The sequence below is a fragment of the Taudactylus pleione genome, unplaced genomic scaffold (genome assembly GCF_031769625.1).
Source record: "Taudactylus pleione unplaced genomic scaffold, aTauple2 ptg000467l, whole genome shotgun sequence".
In the NCBI taxonomy this organism is placed as follows: Eukaryota; Metazoa; Chordata; class Amphibia; order Anura; family Myobatrachidae; genus Taudactylus; species Taudactylus pleione.
Genome location: NW_028284869.1, coordinates 105,906 through 133,220, shown reverse-complemented (window position 1 = coordinate 133,220; position 27,315 = coordinate 105,906). Strand labels below are relative to the sequence as shown.

At 33.6% G+C, this 27,315-nt stretch overlaps 9 non-coding genes across 9 annotated transcripts; all 9 read right to left on the bottom strand.

Moving 5' to 3' along the window:
• Positions 1 to 5,718: 5,718 nt before the first annotated feature.
• TRNAG-UCC (transfer RNA glycine (anticodon UCC)) lies at positions 5,719 to 5,790 on the bottom strand. The gene has a single exon. It is a non-coding gene; the product is annotated as a tRNA-Gly (tRNA).
• A 1,230-nt stretch (positions 5,791 to 7,020) lies between these two features.
• On the bottom strand, positions 7,021 to 7,092 carry TRNAG-UCC (transfer RNA glycine (anticodon UCC)). The gene has a single exon. It is a non-coding gene; the product is annotated as a tRNA-Gly (tRNA).
• Positions 7,093 to 8,322: 1,230 nt separating this feature from the next.
• On the bottom strand, positions 8,323 to 8,394 carry TRNAG-UCC (transfer RNA glycine (anticodon UCC)). Its single transcript has one exon. It is a non-coding gene; the product is annotated as a tRNA-Gly (tRNA).
• A 1,230-nt stretch (positions 8,395 to 9,624) lies between these two features.
• TRNAG-UCC (transfer RNA glycine (anticodon UCC)) lies at positions 9,625 to 9,696 on the bottom strand. The gene has a single exon. It is a non-coding gene; the product is annotated as a tRNA-Gly (tRNA).
• Positions 9,697 to 14,990: 5,294 nt separating this feature from the next.
• On the bottom strand, positions 14,991 to 15,062 carry TRNAG-UCC (transfer RNA glycine (anticodon UCC)). The gene has a single exon. It is a non-coding gene; the product is annotated as a tRNA-Gly (tRNA).
• A 2,738-nt stretch (positions 15,063 to 17,800) lies between these two features.
• Positions 17,801 to 17,872, bottom strand: TRNAG-UCC (transfer RNA glycine (anticodon UCC)). Its single transcript has one exon. It is a non-coding gene; the product is annotated as a tRNA-Gly (tRNA).
• A 4,908-nt stretch (positions 17,873 to 22,780) lies between these two features.
• TRNAG-UCC (transfer RNA glycine (anticodon UCC)) lies at positions 22,781 to 22,852 on the bottom strand. Its single transcript has one exon. It is a non-coding gene; the product is annotated as a tRNA-Gly (tRNA).
• Positions 22,853 to 25,479: 2,627 nt separating this feature from the next.
• TRNAG-UCC (transfer RNA glycine (anticodon UCC)) lies at positions 25,480 to 25,551 on the bottom strand. Its single transcript has one exon. It is a non-coding gene; the product is annotated as a tRNA-Gly (tRNA).
• Positions 25,552 to 27,037: 1,486 nt separating this feature from the next.
• On the bottom strand, positions 27,038 to 27,109 carry TRNAG-UCC (transfer RNA glycine (anticodon UCC)). The gene has a single exon. It is a non-coding gene; the product is annotated as a tRNA-Gly (tRNA).
• Between the last annotated feature and the right edge of the window lie 206 nt (positions 27,110 to 27,315).

The following is a 27,315-nucleotide window of genomic DNA, read 5'->3' as shown; positions in this document are numbered from 1 at the left end:
AAATATTAATACAATGCACAAAATAGGTTTAAAATGTAAATGAATAAATAAACATGATGTCCACTGAAGTCCACTTTTTGGCACTTTTGGAAAAGAGAATTTGAATCACATGCTAAAGCAGATAATAGGAAAATATATTTAATAGCCTAATTTACATAAGACTATTCAGAGCTGGATATTTTTAAGATGCCATAAATCTAGTATTCTCTGAATGACAAAGCCATGACTCTGTCCATATCCCATAAGTGCTACACATACCAACAAAGCTTCCCATTTGTTGAAAGGGCATTTCTTGGTCAGTGTATTCCTGATTTCTTCAAAACAAGAAACATTCTCTAAGGAGCTTATGATCTTAAAAAATGAAAAGAATACACAAGAAAAATCATGCGTTGGCCAGTGCGACACATACCAACAAAGCTTCCCGTTTTTTGAAAGGGCATTTCTTGGTCAGTGTATTCCTAATTCCTTCAAAACTAGAATAATTCTCTATCGAACCCAGGTCAACTGCTTGGAAGGCAGCTATGCTCACCACTATACCACCAACGCTTCCTGGTTTTTAAAAGGGCATTTGTTAGTCAAATCTGTAAGCCACAACACCTGATTGTATGATTTCAATGCTCTACACTGTTAATCCATTAATTGACTGCAATGCACTTCTTTTGATGATGGAAAATATTAATACAATGCACAAATTAGGTTAAAAATGCAAATGAATAAATAAACATGATGTACACTGAAGTCCACTTTTTGGCACTTTTGGAAAAGCGAATTTGAATCAAATGTTAAAGCAGATAATAGGAAAATATATTTAATAGCCTAATTTACATAAGACTATTCAGAGTTGGATATTTTTAAGATGCCATAAATCTAGTATTCTGTGAATGACAAAGCCATGACTTTGTCCATACCCCATAAGTGCTACACATACCAAGAAAGCTTCCCATTTGTTGAAAGGGCATTTCTTGGTCAGTGTATTCCTGATTTCTTCAAAACAAGAAACATTCTCTAAGGAGCTTATGATCTTAAAAAATGAAAAGAATACACTGTTAATCCAGTAATTGACTGCAATGCACTTCTTTTGATGATGGAAAATATTAATACAATGCACAAAATAGGTTTAAAATGTAAATGAATAAATAAACATGATGTCCACTGAAGTCCACTTTTTGGCACTTTTGGAAAAGAGAATTTGAATCACATGCTAAAGCAGATAATAGGAAAATATATTTAATAGCCTAATTTACATAAGACTATTCAGAGCTGGATATTTTTAAGATGCCATAAATCTAGTATTCTCTGAATGACAAAGCCATGACTCTGTCCATATCCCATAAGTGCTACACATACCAACAAAGCTTCCCATTTGTTGAAAGGGCATTTCTTGGTCAGTGTATTCCTGATTTCTTCAAAACAAGAAACATTCTCTAAGGAGCTTATGATCTTAAAAAATGAAAAGAATACACAAGAAAAATCATGCGTTGGCCAGTGCGACACATACCAACAAAGCTTCCCGTTTTTTGAAAGGGCATTTCTTGGTCAGTGTATTCCTAATTCCTTCAAAACAAGAATAATTCTCTATCGAACCCAGGTCAACTGCTTGGAAGGCAGCTATGCTCACCACTATACCACCAACGCTTCCTGGTTTTTAAAAGGGCATTTGTTAGTCAAATCTGTAAGCCACAACACCTGATTGTATGATTTCAATGCTCTACACTGTTAATCAATTAATTGACTGCAATGCACTTCTTTTGATGATGGAAAATATTAATACAATGCACAAATTAGGTTAAAAATGCAAATGAATAAATAAACATGATGTACACTGAAGTCCACTTTTTGGCACTTTTGGAAAAGAGAATTTGAATCAAATGTTAAAGCAGATATTAGGAAAATATATTTAATAGCCTAATTTACATAAGACTATTCAGAGTTGGATATTTTTAAGATGCCATAAATCTAGTATTCTGTGAATGACAAAGCCATGACTCTGTCCATACCCCATAAGTGCTACACATACCAAGAAAGCTTCCCATTTGTTGAAAGGGCATTTCTTGGTCAGTGTATTCCTGATTTCTTCAAAACAAGAAACATTCTCTAAGGAGCTTATGATCTTAAAAAATGAAAAGAATACACTGTTAATCCAGTAATTGACTGCAATGCACTTCTTTTGATGATGGAAAATATTAATACAATGCACAAAATAGGTTTAAAATGTAAATGAATAAATAAACATGATGTCCACTGAAGTCCACTTTTTGGCACTTTTGGAAAAGAGAATTTGAATCACATGCTAAAGCAGATAATAGGAAAATATATTTAATAGCCTAATTTACATAAGACTATTCAGAGCTGGATATTTTTAAGATGTCATAAATCTAGTATTCTCTGAATGACAAAGCCATGACTCTGTCCATATCCCATAAGAGCTACACATACCAACAAAGCTTCCCATTTGTTGAAAGGGCATTTCTTGGTCAGTGTATTCCTGATTTCTTCAAAACAAGAAACATTCTCTAAGGAGCTTATGATCTTAAAAAATGAAAAGAATACACTGTTAATCCAGTAATTGACTGCAATGCACTTCTTTTGATGATGGAAAATATTAATACAATGCACAAAATAGGTTTAAAATGTAAATGAATAAATAAACATGATGTCCACTGAAGTCCACTTTTTGGCACTTTTGGAAAAGAGAATTTGAATCACATGCTAAAGCAGATAATAGGAAAATATATTTAATAGCCTAATTTACATAAGACTATTCAGAGCTGGATATTTTTAAGATGCCTTAAATCTAGTATTCTCTGAATGACAAAGCCATGACTCTGCCCATATCCCATAAGTTCTACACATACCAACAAAGCTTCCCATTTGTTGAAAGGGCATTTCTTGGTCAGTGTATTCCTGATTTCTTCAAAACAAGAAACATTCTCTAAGGAGCTTATGATCTTAAAAAATGAAAAGAATACACAAGAAAAATCATGCGTTGGCCAGTGCGACACATACCAACAAAGCTTCCCGTTTTTTGAAAGGGCATTTCTTGGTCAGTGTATTCCTAATTCCTTCAAAACAAGAATAATTCTCTATCGAACCCAGGTCAACTGCTTGGAAGGCAGCTATGCTCACCACTATACCACCAACGCTTCCTGGTTTTTAAAAGGGCATTTGTTAGTCAAATCTGTAAGCCACAACACCTGATTGTATGATTTCAATGCTCTACACTGTTAATCCATTAATTGACTGCAATGCACTTCTTTTGATGATGGAAAATATTAATACAATGCACAAATTAGGTTAAAAATGCAAATGAATAAATAAACATGATGTACACTGAAGTCCACTTTTTGGCACTTTTGGAAAAGCGAATTTGAATCAAATGTTAAAGCAGATAATAGGAAAATATATTTAATAGCCTAATTTACATAAGACTATTCAGAGTTGGATATTTTTAAGATGCCATAAATCTAGTATTCTGTGAATGACAAAGCCATGACTTTGTCCATACCCCATAAGTGCTACACATACCAAGAAAGCTTCCCATTTGTTGAAAGGGCATTTCTTGGTCAGTGTATTCCTGATTTCTTCAAAACAAGAAACATTCTCTAAGGAGCTTATGATCTTAAAAAATGAAAAGAATACACTGTTAATCCAGTAATTGACTGCAATGCACTTCTTTTGATGATGGAAAATATTAATACAATGCACAAAATAGGTTTAAAATGTAAATGAATAAATAAACATGATGTCCACTGAAGTCCACTTTTTGGCACTTTTGGAAAAGAGAATTTGAATCACATGCTAAAGCAGATAATAGGAAAATATATTTAATAGCCTAATTTACATAAGACTATTCAGAGCTGGATATTTTTAAGATGCCATAAATCTAGTATTCTCTGAATGACAAAGCCATGACTCTGTCCATATCCCATAAGTGCTACACATACCAACAAAGCTTCCCATTTGTTGAAAGGGCATTTCTTGGTCAGTGTATTCCTGATTTCTTCAAAACAAGAAACATTCTCTAAGGAGCTTATGATCTTAAAAAATGAAAAGAATACACAAGAAAAATCATGCGTTGGCCAGTGCGACACATACCAACAAAGCTTCCCGTTTTTTGAAAGGGCATTTCTTGGTCAGTGTATTCCTAATTCCTTCAAAACAAGAATAATTCTCTATCGAACCCAGGTCAACTGCTTGGAAGGCAGCTATGCTCACCACTATACCACCAACGCTTCCTGGTTTTTAAAAGGGCATTTGTTAGTCAAATCTGTAAGCCACAACACCTGATTGTATGATTTCAATGCTCTACACTGTTAATCAATTAATTGACTGCAATGCACTTCTTTTGATGATGGAAAATATTAATACAATGCACAAATTAGGTTAAAAATGCAAATGAATAAATAAACATGATGTACACTGAAGTCCACTTTTTGGCACTTTTGGAAAAGAGAATTTGAATCAAATGTTAAAGCAGATATTAGGAAAATATATTTAATAGCCTAATATACATAAGACTATTCAGAGTTGGATATTTTTAAGATGCCATAAATCTAGTATTCTGTGAATGACAAAGCCATGACTCTGTCCATACCCCATAAGTGCTACACATACCAAGAAAGCTTCCCATTTGTTGAAAGGGCATTTCTTGGTCAGTGTATTCCTGATTTCTTCAAAACAAGAAACATTCTCTAAGGAGCTTATGATCTTAAAAAATGAAAAGAATACACTGTTAATCCAGTAATTGACTGCAATGCACTTCTTTTGATGATGGAAAATATTAATACAATGCACAAAATAGGTTTAAAATGTAAATGAATAAATAAACATGATGTCCACTGAAGTCCACTTTTTGGCACTTTTGGAAAAGAGAATTTGAATCACATGCTAAAGCAGATAATAGGAAAATATATTTAATAGCCTAATTTACATAAGACTATTCAGAGCTGGATATTTTTAAGATGTCATAAATCTAGTATTCTCTGAATGACAAAGCCATGACTCTGTCCATATCCCATAAGAGCTACACATACCAACAAAGCTTCCCATTTGTTGAAAGGGCATTTCTTGGTCAGTGTATTCCTGATTTCTTCAAAACAAGAAACATTCTCTAAGGAGCTTATGATCTTAAAAAATGAAAAGAATACACTGTTAATCCAGTAATTGACTGCAATGCACTTCTTTTGATGATGGAAAATATTAATACAATGCACAAAATAGGTTTAAAATGTAAATGAATAAATAAACATGATGTCCACTGAAGTCCACTTTTTGGCACTTTTGGAAAAGAGAATTTGAATCACATGCTAAAGCAGATAATAGGAAAATATATTTAATAGCCTAATTTACATAAGACTATTCAGAGCTGGATATTTTTAAGATGCCTTAAATCTAGTATTCTCTGAATGACAAAGCCATGACTCTGCCCATATCCCATAAGTGCTACACATACCAACAAAGCTTCCCATTTGTTGAAAGGGCATTTCTTGGTCAGTGTATTCCTGATTTCTTCAAAACAAGAAACATTCTCTAAGGAGCTTATGATCTTAAAAAATGAAAAGAATACACAAGAAAAATCATGCGTTGGCCAGTGCTACACATACCAACAAAGCTTCCCGTTTTTTGAAAGGGCATTTCTTGGTCAGTGTATTCCTAATTCCTTCAAAACAAGAATAATTCTCTAAGGAGTTTATGATCTTAAAAATTGAATACAAACTATGCGTTGGCCGGGAATCGAACCCGGGTCAACTGCTTGGAAGGCAGCTATGCTCACCACTATACCACCAACGCTTCCTTGTTTTCAAAAGGGCATTTTTAGTCAAATCTGTAAGCCACAACACCTGATTGTATGATTTCAATGCTCTACACTGTTAATCCATTAATTGACTGCAATGCACTTCTTTTGATGATGGAAAATATTAATACAATGCACAAATTAGGTTAAAAATGCAAATGAATAAATAAACATGATGTACACTGAAGTCCACTTTTTGGCACTTTTGGAAAAGAGAATTTGAATCAAATGTTAAAGCAGATAATAGGAAAATATATTTAATAGCCTAATTTACATAAGACTATTCAGAGTTGGATATTTTTAAGATGCCATAAATCTAGTATTCTGTGAATGACAAAGCCATGACTCTGTCCATACCCCATAAGTGCTACACATACCAAGAAAGCTTCCCATTTGTTGAAAGGGCATTTCTTGGTCAGTGTATTCCTGATTTCTTCAAAACAAGAAACATTCTCTAAGGAGCTTATGATCTTAAAAAATGAAAAGAATACACTGTTAATCCAGTAATTGACTGCAATGCACTTCTTTTGATGATGGAAAATATTAATACAATGCACAAAATAGGTTTAAAATGTAAATGAATAAATAAACATGATGTCCACTGAAGTCCACTTTTTGGCACTTTTGGAAAAGAGAATTTGAATCACATGCTAAAGCAGATAATAGGAAAATATATTTAATAGCCTAATTTACATAAGACTATTCAGAGCTGGATATTTTTAAGATGCCATAAATCTAGTATTCTCTGAATGACAAAGCCATGACTCTGTCCATACCCCATAAGTGCTACACATACCAACAAATCTTCCCATTTGTTGAAAGGGCATTTCTTGGACAGTGTATTCCTGATTTCTTCAAAACAAGAAACATTCTCAATGGAGCTTATGATCTTAAAAAATGAAAAGAATACACTGTTAATCCAGTAATTGACTGCAAATGCACTTCTGTGTATACACATACCAAGAAAGCTTCCCATTTGTTGAAAGGGCATTTCTTGGTCAGTGTATTCCTGATTTCTTCAAAACAAGAAACATTCTCTAAGGAGCTTATGATCTTAAAAAATGAAAAGAATACACAAGAAAAATCATGCGTTGGCCAGTGCTACACATACCAACAAAGCTTCCCGTTTTTTGAAAGGGCATTTCTTGGTCAGTGTATTCCTAATTCCTTCAAAACAAGAATAATTCTCTAAGGAGTTTATGATCTTAAAAATTGAATACAAACTATGCGTTGGCCGGGAATCGAACCCGGGTCAACTGCTTGGAAGGCAGCTATGCTCACCACTATACCACCAACGCTTCCTGGTTTTCAAAAGGGCATTTTTAGTCAAATCTGTAAGCCACAACACCTGATTGTATGATTTCAATGCTCTACACTGTTAATCCATTAATTGACTGCAATGCACTTCTTTTGATGATGGAAAATATTAATACAATGCACAAATTAGGTTAAAAATGCAAATGAATAAATAAACATGATGTACACTGAAGTCCACTTTTTGGCACTTTTGGAAAAGAGAATTTGAATCAAATGTTAAAGCAGATAATAGGAAAATATATTTAATAGCCTAATTTACATAAGACTATTCAGAGTTGGATATTTTTAAGATGCCATAAATCTAGTATTCTGTGAATGACAAAGCCATGACTCTGTCCATACCCCATAAGTGCTACACATACCAAGAAAGCTTCCCATTTGTTGAAAGGGCATTTCTTGGTCAGTGTATTCCTGATTTCTTCAAAACAAGAAACATTCTCTAAGGAGCTTATGATCTTAAAAAATGAAAAGAATACACTGTTAATCCAGTAATTGACTGCAATGCACTTCTTTTGATGATGGAAAATATTAATACAATGCACAAAATAGGTTTAAAATGTAAATGAATAAATAAACATGATGTCCACTGAAGTCCACTTTTTGGCACTTTTGGAAAAGAGAATTTGAATCACATGCTAAAGCAGATAATAGGAAAATATATTTAATAGCCTAATTTACATAAGACTATTCAGAGCTGGATATTTTTAAGATGCCATAAATCTAGTATTCTCTGAATGACAAAGCCATGACTCTGTCCATACCCCATAAGTGCTACACATACCAACAAATCTTCCCATTTGTTGAAAGGGCATTTCTTGGACAGTGTATTCCTGATTTCTTCAAAACAAGAAACATTCTCAATGGAGCTTATGATCTTAAAAAATGAAAAGAATACACTGTTAATCCAGTAATTGACTGCAAATGCACTTCTGTGTATACACATACCAAGAAAGCTTCCCATTTGTTGAAAGGGCATTTCTTGGTCAGTGTATTCCTGATTTCTTCAAAACAAGAAACATTCTCTAAGGAGCTTATGATCTTAAAAAATGAAAAGAATACACAAGAAAAATCATGCGTTGGCCAGTGCTACACATACCAACAAAGCTTCCCGTTTTTTGAAAGGGCATTTCTTGGTCAGTGTATTCCTAATTCCTTCAAAACAAGAATAATTCTCTAAGGAGTTTATGATCTTAAAAATTGAATACAAACTATGCGTTGGCCGGGAATCGAACCCGGGTCAACTGCTTGGAAGGCAGCTATGCTCACCACTATACCACCAACGCTTCCTGGTTTTCAAAAGGGCATTTTTAGTCAAATCTGTAAGCCACAACACCTGATTGTATGATTTCAATGCTCTACACTGTTAATCCATTAATTGACTGCAATGCACTTCTTTTGATGATGGAAAATATTAATACAATGCACAAATTAGGTTAAAAATGCAAATGAATAAATAAACATGATGTACACTGAAGTCCACTTTTTGGCACTTTTGGAAAAGAGAATTTGAATCAAATGTTAAAGCAGATAATAGGAAAATATATTTAATAGCCTAATTTACATAAGACTATTCAGAGTTGGATATTTTTAAGATGCCATAAATCTAGTATTCTGTGAATGACAAAGCCATGACTCTGTCCATACCCCATAAGTGCTACACATACCAAGAAAGCTTCCCATTTGTTGAAAGGGCATTTCTTGGTCAGTGTATTCCTGATTTCTTCAAAACAAGAAACATTCTCTAAGGAGCTTATGATCTTAAAAAATGAAAAGAATACACTGTTAATCCAGTAATTGACTGCAATGCACTTCTTTTGATGATGGAAAATATTAATACAATGCACAAAATAGGTTTAAAATGTAAATGAATAAATAAACATGATGTCCACTGAAGTCCACTTTTTGGCACTTTTGGAAAAGAGAATTTGAATCACATGCTAAAGCAGATAATAGGAAAATATATTTAATAGCCTAATTTACATAAGACTATTCAGAGCTGGATATTTTTAAGATGCCATAAATCTAGTATTCTCTGAATGACAAAGCCATGACTCTGTCCATACCCCATAAGTGCTACACATACCAACAAATCTTCCCATTTGTTGAAAGGGCATTTCTTGGACAGTGTATTCCTGATTTCTTCAAAACAAGAAACATTCTCAATGGAGCTTATGATCTTAAAAAATGAAAAGAATACACTGTTAATCCAGTAATTGACTGCAAATGCACTTCTGTGTATACACATACCAAGAAAGCTTCCCATTTGTTGAAAGGGCATTTCTTGGTCAGTGTATTCCTGATTTCTTCAAAACAAGAAACATTCTCTAAGGAGCTTATGATCTTAAAAAATGAAAAGAATACACAAGAAAAATCATGCGTTGGCCAGTGCTACACATACCAACAAAGCTTCCCGTTTTTTGAAAGGGCATTTCTTGGTCAGTGTATTCCTAATTCCTTCAAAACAAGAATAATTCTCTAAGGAGTTTATGATCTTAAAAATTGAATACAAACTATGCGTTGGCCGGGAATCGAACCCGGGTCAACTGCTTGGAAGGCAGCTATGCTCACCACTATACCACCAACGCTTCCTGGTTTTCAAAAGGGCATTTTTAGTCAAATCTGTAAGCCACAACACCTGATTGTATGATTTCAATGCTCTACACTGTTAATCCATTAATTGACTGCAATGCACTTCTTTTGATGATGGAAAATATTAATACAATGCACAAATTAGGTTAAAAATGCAAATGAATAAATAAACATGATGTACACTGAAGTCCACTTTTTGGCACTTTTGGAAAAGAGAATTTGAATCAAATGTTAAAGCAGATAATAGGAAAATATATTTAATAGCCTAATTTACATAAGACTATTCAGAGTTGGATATTTTTAAGATGCCATAAATCTAGTATTCTGTGAATGACAAAGCCATGACTCTGTCCATACCCCATAAGTGCTACACATACCAAGAAAGCTTCCCATTTGTTGAAAGGGCATTTCTTGGTCAGTGTATTCCTGATTTCTTCAAAACAAGAAACATTCTCTAAGGAGCTTATGATCTTAAAAAATGAAAAGAATACACTGTTAATCCAGTAATTGACTGCAATGCACTTCTTTTGATGATGGAAAATATTAATACAATGCACAAAATAGGTTTAAAATGTAAATGAATAAATAAACATGATGTCCACTGAAGTCCACTTTTTGGCACTTTTGGAAAAGAGAATTTGAATCACATGCTAAAGCAGATAATAGGAAAATATATTTAATAGCCTAATTTACATAAGACTATTCAGAGCTGGATATTTTTAAGATGCCATAAATCTAGTATTCTCTGAATGACAAAGCCATGACTCTGTCCATACCCCATAAGTGCTACACATACCAACAAAGCTTCCCATTTGTTGAAAGGGCATTTCTTGGACAGTGTATTCCTGATTTCTTCAAAACAAGAAACATTCTCAATGGAGCTTATGATCTTAAAAAATGAAAAGAATACACTGTTAATCCAGTAATTGACTGCAAATGCACTTCTGTGTATACACATACCAAGAAAGCTTCCCATTTGTTGAAAGGCCATTTCTTGGTCAGTGTATTCCTGATTTCTTCAAAACAAGAAACATTCTCTAAGGAGCTTATTATCTTAAAAAATGAAAAGAATACACAAGAAAAATCATGCGTTGGCCAGTGCGACACATACCAACAAAGCTTCCCGTTTTTTGAAAGGGCATTTCTTGGTCAGTGTATTCCTAATTCCTTCAAAACAAGAATAATTCTCTATCGAACCCAGGTCAACTGCTTGGAAGGCAGCTATGCTCACCACTATACCACCAACGCTTCCTGGTTTTTAAAAGGGCATTTGTTAGTCAAATCTGTAAGCCACAACACCTGATTGTATGATTTCAATGCTCTACACTGTTAATCAATTAATTGACTGCAATGCACTTCTTTTGATGATGGAAAATATTAATACAATGCACAAATTAGGTTAAAAATGCAAATGAATAAATAAACATGATGTACACTGAAGTCCACTTTTTGGCACTTTTGGAAAAGAGAATTTGAATCAAATGTTAAAGCAGATATTAGGAAAATATATTTAATAGCCTAATATACATAAGACTATTCAGAGTTGGATATTTTTAAGATGCCATAAATCTAGTATTCTGTGAATGACAAAGCCATGACTCTGTCCATACCCCATAAGTGCTACACATACCAAGAAAGCTTCCCATTTGTTGAAAGGGCATTTCTTGGTCAGTGTATTCCTGATTTCTTCAAAACAAGAAACATTCTCTAAGGAGCTTATGATCTTAAAAAATGAAAAGAATACACTGTTAATCCAGTAATTGACTGCAATGCACTTCTTTTGATGATGGAAAATATTAATACAATGCACAAAATAGGTTTAAAATGTAAATGAATAAATAAACATGATGTCCACTGAAGTCCACTTTTTGGCACTTTTGGAAAAGAGAATTTGAATCACATGCTAAAGCAGATAATAGGAAAATATATTTAATAGCCTAATTTACATAAGACTATTCAGAGCTGGATATTTTTAAGATGTCATAAATCTAGTATTCTCTGAATGACAAAGCCATGACTCTGTCCATATCCCATAAGAGCTACACATACCAACAAAGCTTCCCATTTGTTGAAAGGGCATTTCTTGGTCAGTGTATTCCTGATTTCTTCTAAACAAGAAACATTCTCTAAGGAGCTTATGATCTTAAAAAATGAAAAGAATACACTGTTAATCCAGTAATTGACTGCAATGCACTTCTTTTGATGATGGAAAATATTAATACAATGCACAAAATAGGTTTAAAATGTAAATGAATAAATAAACATGATGTCCACTGAAGTCCACTTTTTGGCACTTTTGGAAAAGAGAATTTGAATCACATGCTAAAGCAGATAATAGGAAAATATATTTAATAGCCTAATTTACATAAGACTATTCAGAGCTGGATATTTTTAAGATGCCTTAAATCTAGTATTCTCTGAATGACAAAGCCATGACTCTGCCCATATCCCATAAGTGCTACACATACCAACAAAGCTTCCCATTTGTTGAAAGGGCATTTCTTGGTCAGTGTATTCCTGATTTCTTCAAAACAAGAAACATTCTCTAAGGAGCTTATGATCTTAAAAAATGAAAAGAATACACAAGAAAAATCATGCGTTGGCCAGTGCGACACATACCAACAAAGCTTCCCGTTTTTTGAAAGGGCATTTCTTGGTCAGTGTATTCCTAATTCCTTCAAAACAAGAATAATTCTCTAAGGAGTTTATGATCTTAAAAATTGAATACAAACTATGCGTTGGCCGGGAATCGAACCCGGGTCAATTGCTTGGAAGGCAGATATGCTCACCACTATACCACCAACGCTTCCTGGTTTTCAAAAGGGCATTTGTTAGTCAAATCTGTAAGCCACAACAACTGATTGTATGATTTCAATGCTCTACACTGTTAATCCATTAATTGACTGCAATGCACTTCTTTTGATGATGGAAAATATTAATACAATGCACAAATTAGGTTAAAAATGCAAATGAATAAATAAACATGATGTACACTGAAGTCCACTTTTTGGCACTTTTGGAAAAGAGAATTTGAATCAAATATTAAAGCAGATAATAGGAAAATATATTTAATAGCCTAATTTACATAAGACTATTCAGAGTTGGATATTTTTAAGATGCCATAAATCTAGTATTCTGTGAATGACAAAGCCATGACTCTGTCCATACCCCATAAGTGCTACACATACCAAGAAAGCTTCCCATTTGTTGAAAGGGCATTTCTTGGTCAGTGTATTCCTGATTTCTTCAAAACAAGAAACATTCTCTAAGGAGCTTATGATCTTAAAAAATGAAAAGAATACACTGTTAATCCAGTAATTGACTGCAATGCACTTCTTTTGATGATGGAAAATATTAATACAATGCACAAAATAGGTTTAAAATGTAAATGAATAAATAAACATGATGTCCACTGAAGTCCACTTTTTGGCACTTTTGGAAAAGAGAATTTGAATCACATGCTAAAGCAGATAATAGGAAAATATATTTAATAGCCTAATTTACATAAGACTATTCAGAGCTGGATATTTTTAAGATGCCATAAATCTAGTATTCTCTGAATGACAAAGCCATGACTCTGTCCATACCCCATAAGTGCTACACATACCAACAAAGCTTCCCATTTGTTGAAAGGGCATTTCTTGGACAGTGTATTCCTGATTTCTTCAAAACAAGAAACATTCTCAATGGAGCTTATGATCTTAAAAAATGAAAAGAATACACTGTTAATCCAGTAATTGACTGCAAATGCACTTCTGTGTATACACATACCAAGAAAGCTTCCCATTTGTTGAAAGGCCATTTCTTGGTCAGTGTATTCCTGATTTCTTCAAAACAAGAAACATTCTCTAAGGAGCTTATTATCTTAAAAAATGAAAAGAATACACAAGAAAAATCATGCGTTGGCCAGTGCGACACATACCAACAAAGCTTCCCGTTTTTTGAAAGGGCATTTCTTGGTCAGTGTATTCCTAATTCCTTCAAAACAAGAATAATTCTCTATCGAACCCAGGTCAACTGCTTGGAAGGCAGCTATGCTCACCACTATACCACCAACGCTTCCTGGTTTTTAAAAGGGCATTTGTTAGTCAAATCTGTAAGCCACAACACCTGCTTGTATGATTTCAATGCTCTACACTGTTAATCCATTAATTGACTGCAATGCACTTCTTTTGATGATGGAAAATATTAATACAATGCACAAATTAGGTTAAAAATGCAAATGAATAAATAAACATGATGTACACTGAAGTCCACTTTTTGGCACTTTTGGAAAAGAGAATTTGAATCAAATATTAAAGCAGATAATAGGAAAATATATTTAATAGCCTAATTTACATAAGACTATTCAGAGTTGGATATTTTTAAGATGCCATAAATCTAGTATTCTGTGAATGACAAAGCCATGACTCTGTCCATACCCCATAAGTGCTACACATACCAAGAAAGCTTCCCATTTGTTGAAAGGGCATTTCTTGGTCAGTGTATTCCTGATTTCTTCAAAACAAGAAACATTCTCTAAGGAGCTTATGATCTTAAAAAATGAAAAGAATACACTGTTAATCCAGTAATTGACTGCAATGCACTTCTTTTGATGATGGAAAATATTAATACAATGCACAAAATAGGTTTAAAATGTAAATGAATAAATAAACATGATGTCCACTGAAGTCCACTTTCTGCCACTTTTGGAAAAGAGAATTTGAATCACATGCTAAAGCAGATAATAGGAAAATATATTTAATAGCCTAATTTATATAAGACTATTCAGAGCTGGATATTTTTAAGATGCCATAAATCTAGTATTCTCTGAATGACAAAGCCATGACTCTGTCCATACCCCATAAGTGCTACACATACCAACAAATCTTCCCATTTGTTGAAAGGGCATTTCTTGGACAGTGTATTCCTGATTTCTTCAAAACAAGAAACATTCTCAATGGAGCTTATGATCTTAAAAAATGAAAAGAATACACTGTTAATCCAGTAATTGACTGCAAATGCACTTCTGTGTATACACATACCAAGAAAGCTTCCCATTTGTTGAAAGGGCATTTCTTGGTCAGTGTATTCCTGATTTCTTCAAAACAAGAAACATTCTCTAAGGAGCTTATGATCTTAAAAAATGAAAAGAATACACAAGAAAAATCATGCGTTGGCCAGTGCTACACATACCAACAAAGCTTCCCGTTTTTTGAAAGGGCATTTCTTGGTCAGTGTATTCCTAATTCCTTCAAAACAAGAATAATTCTCTAAGGAGTTTATGATCTTAAAAATTGAATACAAACTATGCGTTGGCCGGGAATCGAACCCGGGTCAACTGCTTGGAAGGCAGGTATGCTCACCACTATACCACCAACGCTTCCTGGTTTTCAAAAGGGCATTTTTAGTCAAATCTGTAAGCCACAACACCTGATTGTATGATTTCAATGCTCTACACTGTTAATCCATTAATTGACTGCAATGCACTTCTTTTGATGATGGAAAATATTAATACAATGCACAAATTAGGTTAAAAATGCAAATGAATAAATAAACATGATGTACACTGAAGTCCACTTTTTGGCACTTTTGGAAAAGAGAATTTGAATCAAATGTTAAAGCAGATAATAGGAAAATATATTTAATAGCCTAATTTACATAAGACTATTCAGAGTTGGATATTTTTAAGATGCCATAAATCTAGTATTCTGTGAATGACAAAGCCATGACTCTGTCCATACCCCATAAGTGCTACACATACCAAGAAAGCTTCCCATTTGTTGAAAGGGCATTTCTTGGTCAGTGTATTCCTGATTTCTTCAAAACAAGAAACATTCTCTAAGGAGCTTATGATCTTAAAAAATGAAAAGAATACACTGTTAATCCAGTAATTGACTGCAATGCACTTCTTTTGATGATGGAAAATATTAATACAATGCACAAAATAGGTTTAAAATGTAAATGAATAAATAAACATGATGTCCACTGAAGTCCACTTTTTGGCACTTTTGGAAAAGAGAATTTGAATCACATGCTAAAGCAGATAATAGGAAAATATATTTAATAGCCTAATTTACATAAGACTATTCAGAGCTGGATATTTTTAAGATGCCATAAATCTAGTATTCTCTGAATGACAAAGCCATGACTCTGTCCATACCCCATAAGTGCTACACATACCAACAAAGCTTCCCATTTGTTGAAAGGGCATTTCTTGGACAGTGTATTCCTGATTTCTTCAAAACAAGAAACATTCTCAATGGAGCTTATGATCTTAAAAAATGAAAAGAATACACTGTTAATCCAGTAATTGACTGCAAATGCACTTCTGTGTATACACATACCAAGAAAGCTTCCCATTTGTTGAAAGGCCATTTCTTGGTCAGTGTATTCCTGATTTCTTCAAAACAAGAAACATTCTCTAAGGAGCTTATTATCTTAAAAAATGAAAAGAATACACAAGAAAAATCATGCGTTGGCCAGTGCGACACATACCAACAAAGCTTCCCGTTTTTTGAAAGGGCATTTCTTGGTCAGTGTATTCCTAATTCCTTCAAAACAAGAATAATTCTCTATCGAACCCAGGTCAACTGCTTGGAAGGCAGCTATGCTCACCACTATACCACCAACGCTTCCTGGTTTTTAAAAGGGCATTTGTTAGTCAAATCTGTAAGCCACAACACCTGCTTGTATGATTTCAATGCTCTACACTGTTAATCCATTAATTGACTGCAATGCACTTCTTTTGATGATGGAAAATATTAATACAATGCACAAATTAGGTTAAAAATGCAAATGAATAAATAAACATGATGTACACTGAAGTCCACTTTTTGGCACTTTTGGAAAAGAGAATTTGAATCAAATGTTAAAGCAGATATTAGGAAAATATATTTAATAGCCTAATTTACATAAGACTATTCAGAGTTGGATATTTTTAAGATGCCATAAATCTAGTATTCTGTGAATGACAAAGCCATGACTCTGTCCATACCCCATAAGTGCTACACATACCAAGAAAGCTTCCCATTTGTTGAAAGGGCATTTCTTGGTCAGTGTATTCCTGATTTCTTCAAAACAAGAAACATTCTCTAAGGAGCTTATGATCTTAAAAAATGAAAAGAATACACTGTTAATCCAGTAATTGACTGCAATGCACTTCTTTTGATGATGGAAAATATTAATACAATGCACAAAATAGGTTTAAAATGTAAATGAATAAATAAACATGATGTCCACTGAAGTCCACTTTTTGGCACTTTTGGAAAAGAGAATTTGAATCACATGCTAAAGCAGATAATAGGAAAATATATTTAATAGCCTAATTTACATAAGACTATTCAGAGCTGGATATTTTTAAGATGTCATAAATCTAGTATTCTCTGAATGACAAAGCCATGACTCTGTCCATATCCCATAAGAGCTACACATACCAACAAAGCTTCCCATTTGTTGAAAGGGCATTTCTTGGTCAGTGTATTCCTGATTTCTTCAAAACAAGAAACATTCTCTAAGGAGCTTATGATCTTAAAAAATGAAAAGAATACACTGTTAATCCAGTAATTGACTGCAATGCACTTCTTTTGATGATGGAAAATATTAATACAATGCACAAAATAGGTTTAAAATGTAAATGAATAAATAAACATGATGTCCACTGAAGTCCACTTTTTGGCACTTTTGGAAAAGAGAATTTGAATCACATGCTAAAGCAGATAATAGGAAAATATATTTAATAGCCTAATTTACATAAGACTATTCAGAGCTGGATATTTTTAAGATGCCTTAAATCTAGTATTCTCTGAATGACAAAGCCATGACTCTGCCCATATCCCATAAGTGCTACACATACCAACAAAGCTTCCCATTTGTTGAAAGGGCATTTCTTGGTCAGTGTATTCCTGATTTCTTCAAAACAAGAAACATTCTCTAAGGAGCTTATGATCTTAAAAAATGAAAAGAATACACAAGAAAAATCATGCGTTGGCCAGTGCGACACATACCAACAAAGCTTCCCGTTTTTTGAAAGGGCATTTCTTGGTCAGTGTATTCCTAATTCCTTCAAAACAAGAATAATTCTCTAAGGAGTTTATGATCTTAAAAATTGAATACAAACTATGCGTTGGCCGGGAATCGAACCCGGGTCAACTGCTTGGAAGACAGCTATGCTCACCACTATACCACCAACGCTTCCTGGTTTTCAAAAGGGCATTTGTTAGTCAAATCTGTAAGCCACAATACCTGATTGTATGATTTCAATGCTCTACACAGTTAATCCAGTAATTGACTGCAATGCACTTCTTTTGATGATGGAAAATATTAATACAATGCACAAAATAGGTTTAAAATGTAAATGAATAAATAAACATGATGTCCACTGAAGTCCACTTTTTGGCACTTTTGGAAAAGAGAATTTGAATCAAATGTTAAAGCAGATCATAGGAAAATATATTTAATAGCCTAATTTACATAAGACTATTCAGAGTTGGATATTTTTAAGATGCCATAAATCTAGTATTCTGTGAATGACAAAGCCATGACTCTGTCCATACCCCATAAGTGCTACACATACCAAGAAAGCTTCCCATTTGTTGAAAGGGCATTTCTTGGTCAGTGTATTCCTGATTTCTTCAAAACAAGAAACATTCTCTAAGGAGCTTATGATCTTAAAAAATGAAAAGAATACACTGTTAATCCAGTAATTGACTGCAATGCACTTCTTTTGATGATGGAAAATATTAATACAATGCACAAAATAGGTTTAAAATGTAAATGAATAAATAAACATGATGTCCACTGAAGTCCACTTTTTGGCACTTTTGGAAAAGAGAATTTGAATCACATGCTAAAGCAGATAATAGGAAAATATATTTAATAGCCTAATTTACATAAGACTATTCAGAGCTGGATATTTTTAAGATGCCATAAATCTAGTATTCTCTGAATGACAAAGCCATGACTCTGTCCATATCCCATAAGTGCTACACATACCAACAAAGCTTCCCATTTGTTGAAAGGGCATTTCTTGGTCAGTGTATTCCTGATTTCTTCAAAACAAGAAACATTCTCTAAGGAGCTTATGATCTTAAAAAATGAAAAGAATACACAAGAAAAATCATGCTTTGGCCAGTGCTACACATACCAACAAAGCTTCCCGTTTTTTGAAAGGGCATTTCTTGGTCAGTGTATTCCTAATTCCTTCAAAACAAGAATAATTCTCTAAGGAGTTTATGATCTTAAAAATTGAATACAAACTATGCGTTGGCCGGGAATTGAACCGGGGTCAACTGCTTGGAAGGCAGCTATGCTCACCACTATACCACCAACGCTTCCTGGTTTTCAAAAGGGCATTTGTTAGTCAAATCTGTAATCCACAATACCTGATTGTATGATTTCAATGCTCTACACTGTTAATCCAGTAATTGACTGCAATGCACTTCTTTTGATGATGGAAAATATTAATACAATGCACAAAATAGGTTTAAAATGTAAATGAATAAATAAACATGATGTCCACTGAAGTCCACTTTTTGGCACTTTTGGAAAAGAGAATTTGAATCACATGCTAAAGCAGATAATAGGAAAATATATTTAATAGCCTAATTTACATAAGACTATTCAGAGCTGGATATTTTTAAGATGCAATAAATCTAGTATTCTCTGAATGACAAAGCCATGACTCTGTCCATATCCCATAAGTGCTACACATACCAACAAAGCTTCCCATTTGTTGAAAGGGCATTTCTTGGTCAGTGTATTCCTGATTTCTTCAAAACAAGAAACATTCTCTAAGGAGCTTATGATCTTAAAAAATGAAAAGAATACACTGTTAATCCAGTAATTGACTGCAATGCACTTCTTTTGATGATGGAAAATATTAATACAATGCACAAAATAGGTTTAAAATGTAAATGAATAAATAAACATGATGTCCACTGAAGTTCACTTTTTGGCACTTTTGGAAAAGAGAATTTGAATCACATGCTAAAGCAGATAATAGGAAAATATATTTAATAGCCTAATTTACATAAGACTATTCAGAGCTGGATATTTTTAAGATGCCATAAATCTAGTATTCTCTGAATGACAAAGCCATGACTCTGTCCATATCCCATAAGTGCTACACATACCAACAAAGCTTCCCATTTGTTGAAAGGGCATTTCTTGGTCAGTGTATTCCTGATTTCTTCAAAACAAGAAACATTCTCTAAGGAGCTTATGATCTTAAAAAATGAAAAGAATACACTGTTAATCCAGTAATTGACTGCAATGCACTTCTTTTGATGATGGAAAATATTAATACAATGCACAAAATAGGTTTAAAATGTAAATGAATAAATAAACATGATGTCCACTGAAGTCCGCTTTTTGGCACTTTTGGAAAAGAGAATTTGAATCACATGCTAAAGCAGATAATAGGAAAATATATTTAATAGCCTAATTTACATAAGACTATTCAGAGCTGGATATTTTTAAGATGCCATAAATCTAGTATTCTCTGAATGACAAAGCCATGACTCTGTCCATATCCCATAAGTGCTACACATACCAACAAAGCTTCCCATTTGTTGAAAGGGCATTTCTTGGTCAGTGTATTCCTGATTTCTTCAAAACAAGAAACATTCTCTAAGGAGCTTATGATCTTAAAAAATGAAAAGAATACACAAGAAAAATCATGCGTTGGCCAGTGCTACACATACCAAACTATGCTCTGTCCATATCCCATAAGTGCTACACATACCAACAAAGCTTCCCATTTGTTGAAAGGGCATTTCTTGGTCAGTGTATTCCTGATTTCTTCAAAACAAGAAACATTCTCTAAGGAGCTTATGATCTTAAAAAATGAAAAGAATACACTGTTAATCCAGTAATTGACTGCAATGCACTTCTTTTGATGATGGAAAATATTAATACAATGCACAAAATAGGTTTAAAATGTAAATGAATAAATAAACATGATGTCCACTGAAGTCCACTTTTTGGCACTTTTGGAAAAGAGAATTTGAATCACATGCTAAAGCAGATAATAGGAAAATATATTTAATAGCCTAATTTACATAAGACTATTCAGAGCTGGATATTTTTAAGATGCCATAAATCTAGTATTCTCTGAATGACAAAGCCATGACTCTGTCCATACCCCATAAGTGCTACACATACCAACAAAGCTTCCCATTTGTTGAAAGGGCATTTCTTGGACAGTGTATTCCTGATTTCTTCAAAACAAGAAACATTCTCAATGGAGCTTATGATCTTAAAAAATGAAAAGAATACACTGTTAATCCAGTAATTGACTGCAAATGCACTTCTGTGTATACACATACCAAGAAAGCTTCCCATTTGTTGAAAGGCCATTTCTTGGTCAGTGTATTCCTGATTTCTTCAAAACAAGAAACATTCTCTAAGGAGCTTATTATCTTAAAAAATGAAAAGAATACACAAGAAAAATCATGCGTTGGCCAGTGCGACACATACCAACAAAGCTTCCCGTTTTTTGAAAGGGCATTTCTTGGTCAGTGTATTCCTAATTCCTTCAAAACAAGAATAATTCTCTATCGAACCCAGGTCAACTGCTTGGAAGGCAGCTATGCTCACCACTATACCACCAACGCTTCCTGGTTGTTAAAAGGGCATTTGTTAGTCAAATCTGTAAGCCACAACACCTGCTTGTATGATTTCAATGCTCTACACTGTTAATCCATTAATTGACTGCAATGCACTTCTTTTGATGATGGAAAATATTAATACAATGCACAAATTAGGTTAAAAATGCAAATGAATAAATAAACATGATGTACACTGAAGTCCACTTTTTGGCACTTTTGGAAAAGAGAATTTGAATCAAATGTTAAAGCAGATATTAGGAAAATATATATAATAGCCTAATTTACATAAGACTATTCAGAGTTGGATATTTTTAAGATGCCATAAATCTAGTATTCTGTGAATGACAAAGCCATGACTCTGTCCATACCCCATAAGTGCTACACATACCAAGAAAGCTTCCCATTTGTTGAAAGGGCATTTCTTGGTCAGTGTATTCCTGATTTCTTCAAAACAAGAAACATTCTCTAAGGAGCTTATGATCTTAAAAAATGAAAAGAATACACTGTTAATCCAGTAATTCACTGCAATGCACTTCTTTTGATGATGGAAAATATTAATACAATGCACAAAATAGGTTTAAAATGTAAATGAATAAATAAACATGATGTCCACTGAAGTCCGCTTTTTGGCACTTTTGGAAAAGAGAATTTGAATCACATGCTAAAGCAGATAATAGGAAAATATATTTAATAGCCTAATTTACATAAGACTATTCAGAGCTGGATATTTTTAAGATGCCATAAATCTAGTATTCTCTGAATGACAAAGCCATGACTCTGTCCATATCCCATAAGTGCTACACATACCAACAAAGCTTCCCATTTGTTGAAAGGGCATTTCTTGGTCAGTGTATTCCTGATTTCTTCAAAACAAGAAACATTCTCTAAGGAGCTTATGATCTTAAAAAATGAAAAGAATACACTGTTAATCCAGTAATTGACTGCAATGCACTTCTTTTGATGATGGAAAATATTAATACAATGCACAAAATAGGTTTAAAATGTAAATGAATAAATAAACATGATGTCCACTGAAGTCCACTTTTTGGCACTTTTGGAAAAGAGAATTTGAATCACATGCTAAAGCAGATAATAGGAAAATATATTTAATAGCCTAATTTACATAAGACTATTCAGAGCTGGATATTTTTAAGATGCCATAAATCTAGTATTCTCTGAATGACAAAGCCATGACTCTGTCCATATCCCATAAGTGCTACACATACCAACAAAGCTTCCCATTTGTTGAAAGGGCATTTCTTGGTCAGTGTATTCCTGATTTCTTCAAAACAAGAAACATTCTCTAAGGAGCTTATGATCTTAAAAAATGAAAAGAATACACAAGAAAAATCATGCGTTGGCCAGTGCTACACACACAAACAAAGCTTCCCGTTTTTTGAAAGGGCATTTCTTGGTCAGTGTATTCCTAATTCCTTCAAAACAAGAATAATTCTCTAAGGAGTTTATGATCTTAAAAAGTGAATGCAAACTATGCGTTGGCCGGGAATCGAACCTGGGTCAACTGCTTGGAAGGCAGCTATGCTCACCACTATACCACCAACGCTTCCTGGTTTTCAGAAGGGCAGTTGTTAGTCAAATCTGTAAGCCACAATACCTGATTGTATGATTTCAATGCTCTACACTGTTAATCCATTAATTGACTGCAATGCACTTCTTTTGATGATGGAAAATATTAATACAATGCACAAAATAGGTTAAAAATGCAAATGAATAAATAAACATGATGTACACTGAAGTCCACTTTTTGGCACTTTTGGAAAAGAGAATTTGAATCAAATGTTAAAGCAGATCATAGGAAAATATATTTAATAGCCTAATTTACATAAGACTATTCAGAGTTGGATATTTTTAAGATGCCATAAATCTAGTATTCTGTGAATGACAAAGCCATGACTCTGTCCATACCCCATAAGTGCTACACATACCAAGAAAGCTTCTCATTTGTTGAAAGGGCATTTCTTGGTCAGTGTATTCCTGATTTCTTCAAAACAAGAAACATTCTCTAAGGAGCTTATGATCTTAAAAAATGAAAAGAATACACTGTTAATCCAGTAATTGACTGCAATGCACTTCTTTTGATGATGGAAAATATTAATACAATGCACAAAATAGGTTTAAAATGTAAATGAATAAATAAACATGATGTCCACTGAAGTCCACTTTTTGGCACTTTTGGAAAAGAGAATTTGAATCACATGCTAAAGCAGATAATAGGAAAATATATTTAATAGCCTAATTTACATAAGACTATTCAGAGCTGGATATTTTTAAGATGCCATAAATCTAGTATTCTCTGAATGACAAAGCCATGACTCTGTCCATATCCCATAAGTGCTACACATACCAACAAAGCTTCCCATTTGTTGAAAGGGCATTTCTTGGTCAGTGTATTCCTGATTTCTTCAAAACAAGAAACATTCTCTAAGGAGCTTATGATCTTAAAAAATGAAAAGAATACACTGTTAATCCAGTAATTGACTGCAATGCACTTCTTTTGATGATGGAAAATATTAATACAATGCACAAAATAGGTTTAAAATGTAAATGAATAAATAAACATGATGTCCACTGAAGTCCACTTTTTGGCACTTTTGGAAAAGAGAATTTGAATCACATGCTAAAGCAGATAATAGGAAAATATATTTAATAGCCTAATTTACATAAGACTATTCAGAGCTGGATATTTTTAAGATGCCATAAATCTAGTATTCTCTGAATGACAAAGCCATGACTCTGTCCATATCCCATAAGTGCTACACATACCAAGAAAGCTTCCCATTTGTTGAAAGGGCATTTCTTGGTCAGTGTATTCCTGATTTCTTCAAAACAAGAAACATTCTCTAAGGAGCTTATGATCTTAAAAAATGAAAAGAATACACAAGAAAAATCATGCTTTGGCCAGTGCTACACATACCAACAAAGCTTCCCGTTTTTTGAAAGGGCATTTCTTGGTCAGTGTATTCCTAATTCCTTCAAAACAAGAATAATTCTCTAAGGAGTTTGGATGATCTTAAAAATTGAATACAAACTATGCGTTGGCCGGGAATTGAACGGGGGTCAACTGCTTGGAAGGCAGCTATGCTCACCACTATACCACCAACGCTTCCTGGTTTTCAAAAGGGCATTTGTTAGTCAAATCTGTAAGCCACAACACCTGATTGTATGATTTCAATGCTCTACACTGTTAATCCATTAATTGACTGCAATGCACTTCTTTTGATGATGGAAAAAATTAATACAATGCACAAATTAGGTTAAAAATGCAAATGAATAAATAAACATGATGTACACTGAAGTCCACTTTTTGGCACTTTTGGAAAAGAGAATTTGAATCAAATGTTAAAGCAGATAATAGGAAAATATATTTAATAGCCTAATTTACATAAGACTATTCAGAGTTGGATATTTTTAAGATGCCATAAATCTAGTATTCTGTGAATGACAAAGCCATGACTCTGTCCATACCCCATAAGTGCTACACATACCAAGAAAGCTTCCCATTTGTTGAAAGGGCAATTCTTGGTCAGTGTATTCCTGATTTCTTCAAAACAAGAAACATTCTCTAAGGAGCTTATGATCTTAAAAAATGAAAAGAATACACTGTTAATCCAGTAATTGACTGCAATGCACTTCTTTTGATGATGGAAAATATTAATACAATGCACAAAATAGGTTTAAAATGTAAATGAATAAATAAACATGATGTCCACTGAAGTCCACTTTTTGGCACTTTTGGAAAAGAGAATTTGAATCACATGCTAAAGCAGATAATAGGAAAATATATTTAATAGCCTAATTTACATAAGACTATTCAGAGCTGGATATTTTTAAGATGCCTTAAATCTAGTATTCTCTGAATGACAAAGCCATGACTCTGCCCATATCCCATAAGTGCTACACATACCAACAAAGCTTCCCATTTGTTGAAAGGGCATTTCTTGGTCAGTGTATTCCTGATTTCTTCAAAACAAGAAACATTCTCTAAGGAGCTTATGATCTTAAAAAATGAAAAGAATACACAAGAAAAATCATGCGTTGGCCAGTGCGACACATACCAACAAAGCTTCCCGTTTTTTGAAAGGGCATTTCTTGGTCAGTGTATTCCTAATTCCTTCAAAACAAGAATAATTCTCTAAGGAGTTTATGATCTTAAAAATTGAATACAAACTATGCGTTGGCCGGGAATCGAACCCGGGTCAACTGCTTGGAAGGTAGCTATGCTCACCACTATACCACCAACGCTTCCTGGTTTTCAAAAGGGCATTTGTTAGTCAAATCTGTAAGCCACAATACCTGATTGTATGATTTCAATGCTCTACACAGTTAATCCAGTAATTGACTGCAATGCACTTCTTTTGATGATGGAAAATATTAATACAATGCACAAAATAGGTTTAAAATGTAAATGAATAAATAAACATGATGTCCACTGAAGTCCACTTTTTGGCACTTTTGGAAAAGAGAATTTGAATCACATGCTAAAGCAGATAATAGGAAAATATATTTAATAGCCTAATTTACATAAGACTATTCAGAGCTGGATATTTTTAAGATGCCATAAATCTAGTATTCTCTGAATGACAAAGCCATGACTCTGTCCATATCCCATAAGTGCTACACATACCAACAAAGCTTCCCATTTGTTGAAAGGGCATTTCTTGGTCAGTGTATTCCTGATTTCTTCAAAACAAGAAACATTCTCTAAGGAGCTTATGATCTTAAAAAATGAAAAGAATACACTGTTAATCCAGTAATTGACTGCAATGCACTTCTTTTGATGATGGAAAATATTAATACAATGCACAAAATAGGTTTAAAATGTAAATGAATAAATAAACATGATGTCCACTGAAGTCCACTTTTTGGCACTTTTGGAAAAGAGAATTTGAATCACATGCTAAAGCAGATAATAGGAAAATATATTTAATAGCCTAATTTACATAAGACTATTCAGAGCTGGATATTTTTAAGATGCCATAAATCTAGTATTCTCTGAATGACAAAGCCATGACTCTGTCCATATCCCATAAGTGCTACACATACCAACAAAGCTTCCCATTTGTTGAAAGGGCATTTCTTGGTCAGTGTATTCCTGATTTCTTCAAAACAAGAAACATTCTCTAAGGAGCTTATGATCTTAAAAAATGAAAAGAATACACTGTTAATCCAGTAATTGACTGCAATGCACTTCTTTTGATGATGGAAAATATTAATACAATGCACAAAATAGGTTTAAAATGTAAATGAATAAATAAACATGATGTCCACTGAAGTCCACTTTTTGGCACTTTTGGAAAAGAGAATTTGAATCACATGCTAAAGCAGATAATAGGAAAATATATTTAATAGCCTAATTTACATAAGACTATTCAGAGCTGGATATTTTTAAGATGCCTTAAATCTAGTATTCTCTGAATGACAAAGCCATGACTCTGCCCATATCCCATAAGTGCTACACATACCAACAAAGCTTCCCATTTGTTGAAAGGGCATTTCTTGGTCAGTGTATTCCTGATTTCTTCAAAACAAGAAACATTCTCTAAGGAGCTTATGATCTTAAAAAATGAAAAGAATACACAAGAAAAATCATGCGTTGGCCAGTGCGACACATACCAACAAAGCTTCCCGTTTTTTGAAAGGGCATTTCTTGGTCAGTGTATTCCTAATTCCTTCAAAACAAGAATAATTCTCTAAGGAGTTTATGATCTTAAAAATTGAATACAAACTATGCATTGGCCGGGAATCGAACCCGGGTCAACTGCTTGGAAGGCAGCTATGCTCACCACTACACCACCAACGCTTCCTGGTTTTCAAAAGGGCATTTGTTAGTCAAATCTGTAAGCCACAATACCTGATTGTATGATTTCAATGCTCTACACAGTTAATCCAGTAATTGACTGCAATGCACTTCTTTTGATGATGGAAAATATTAATACAATGCACAAAATAGGTTTAAAATGTAAATGAATAAATAAACATGATGTCCACTGAAGTCCACTTTTTGGC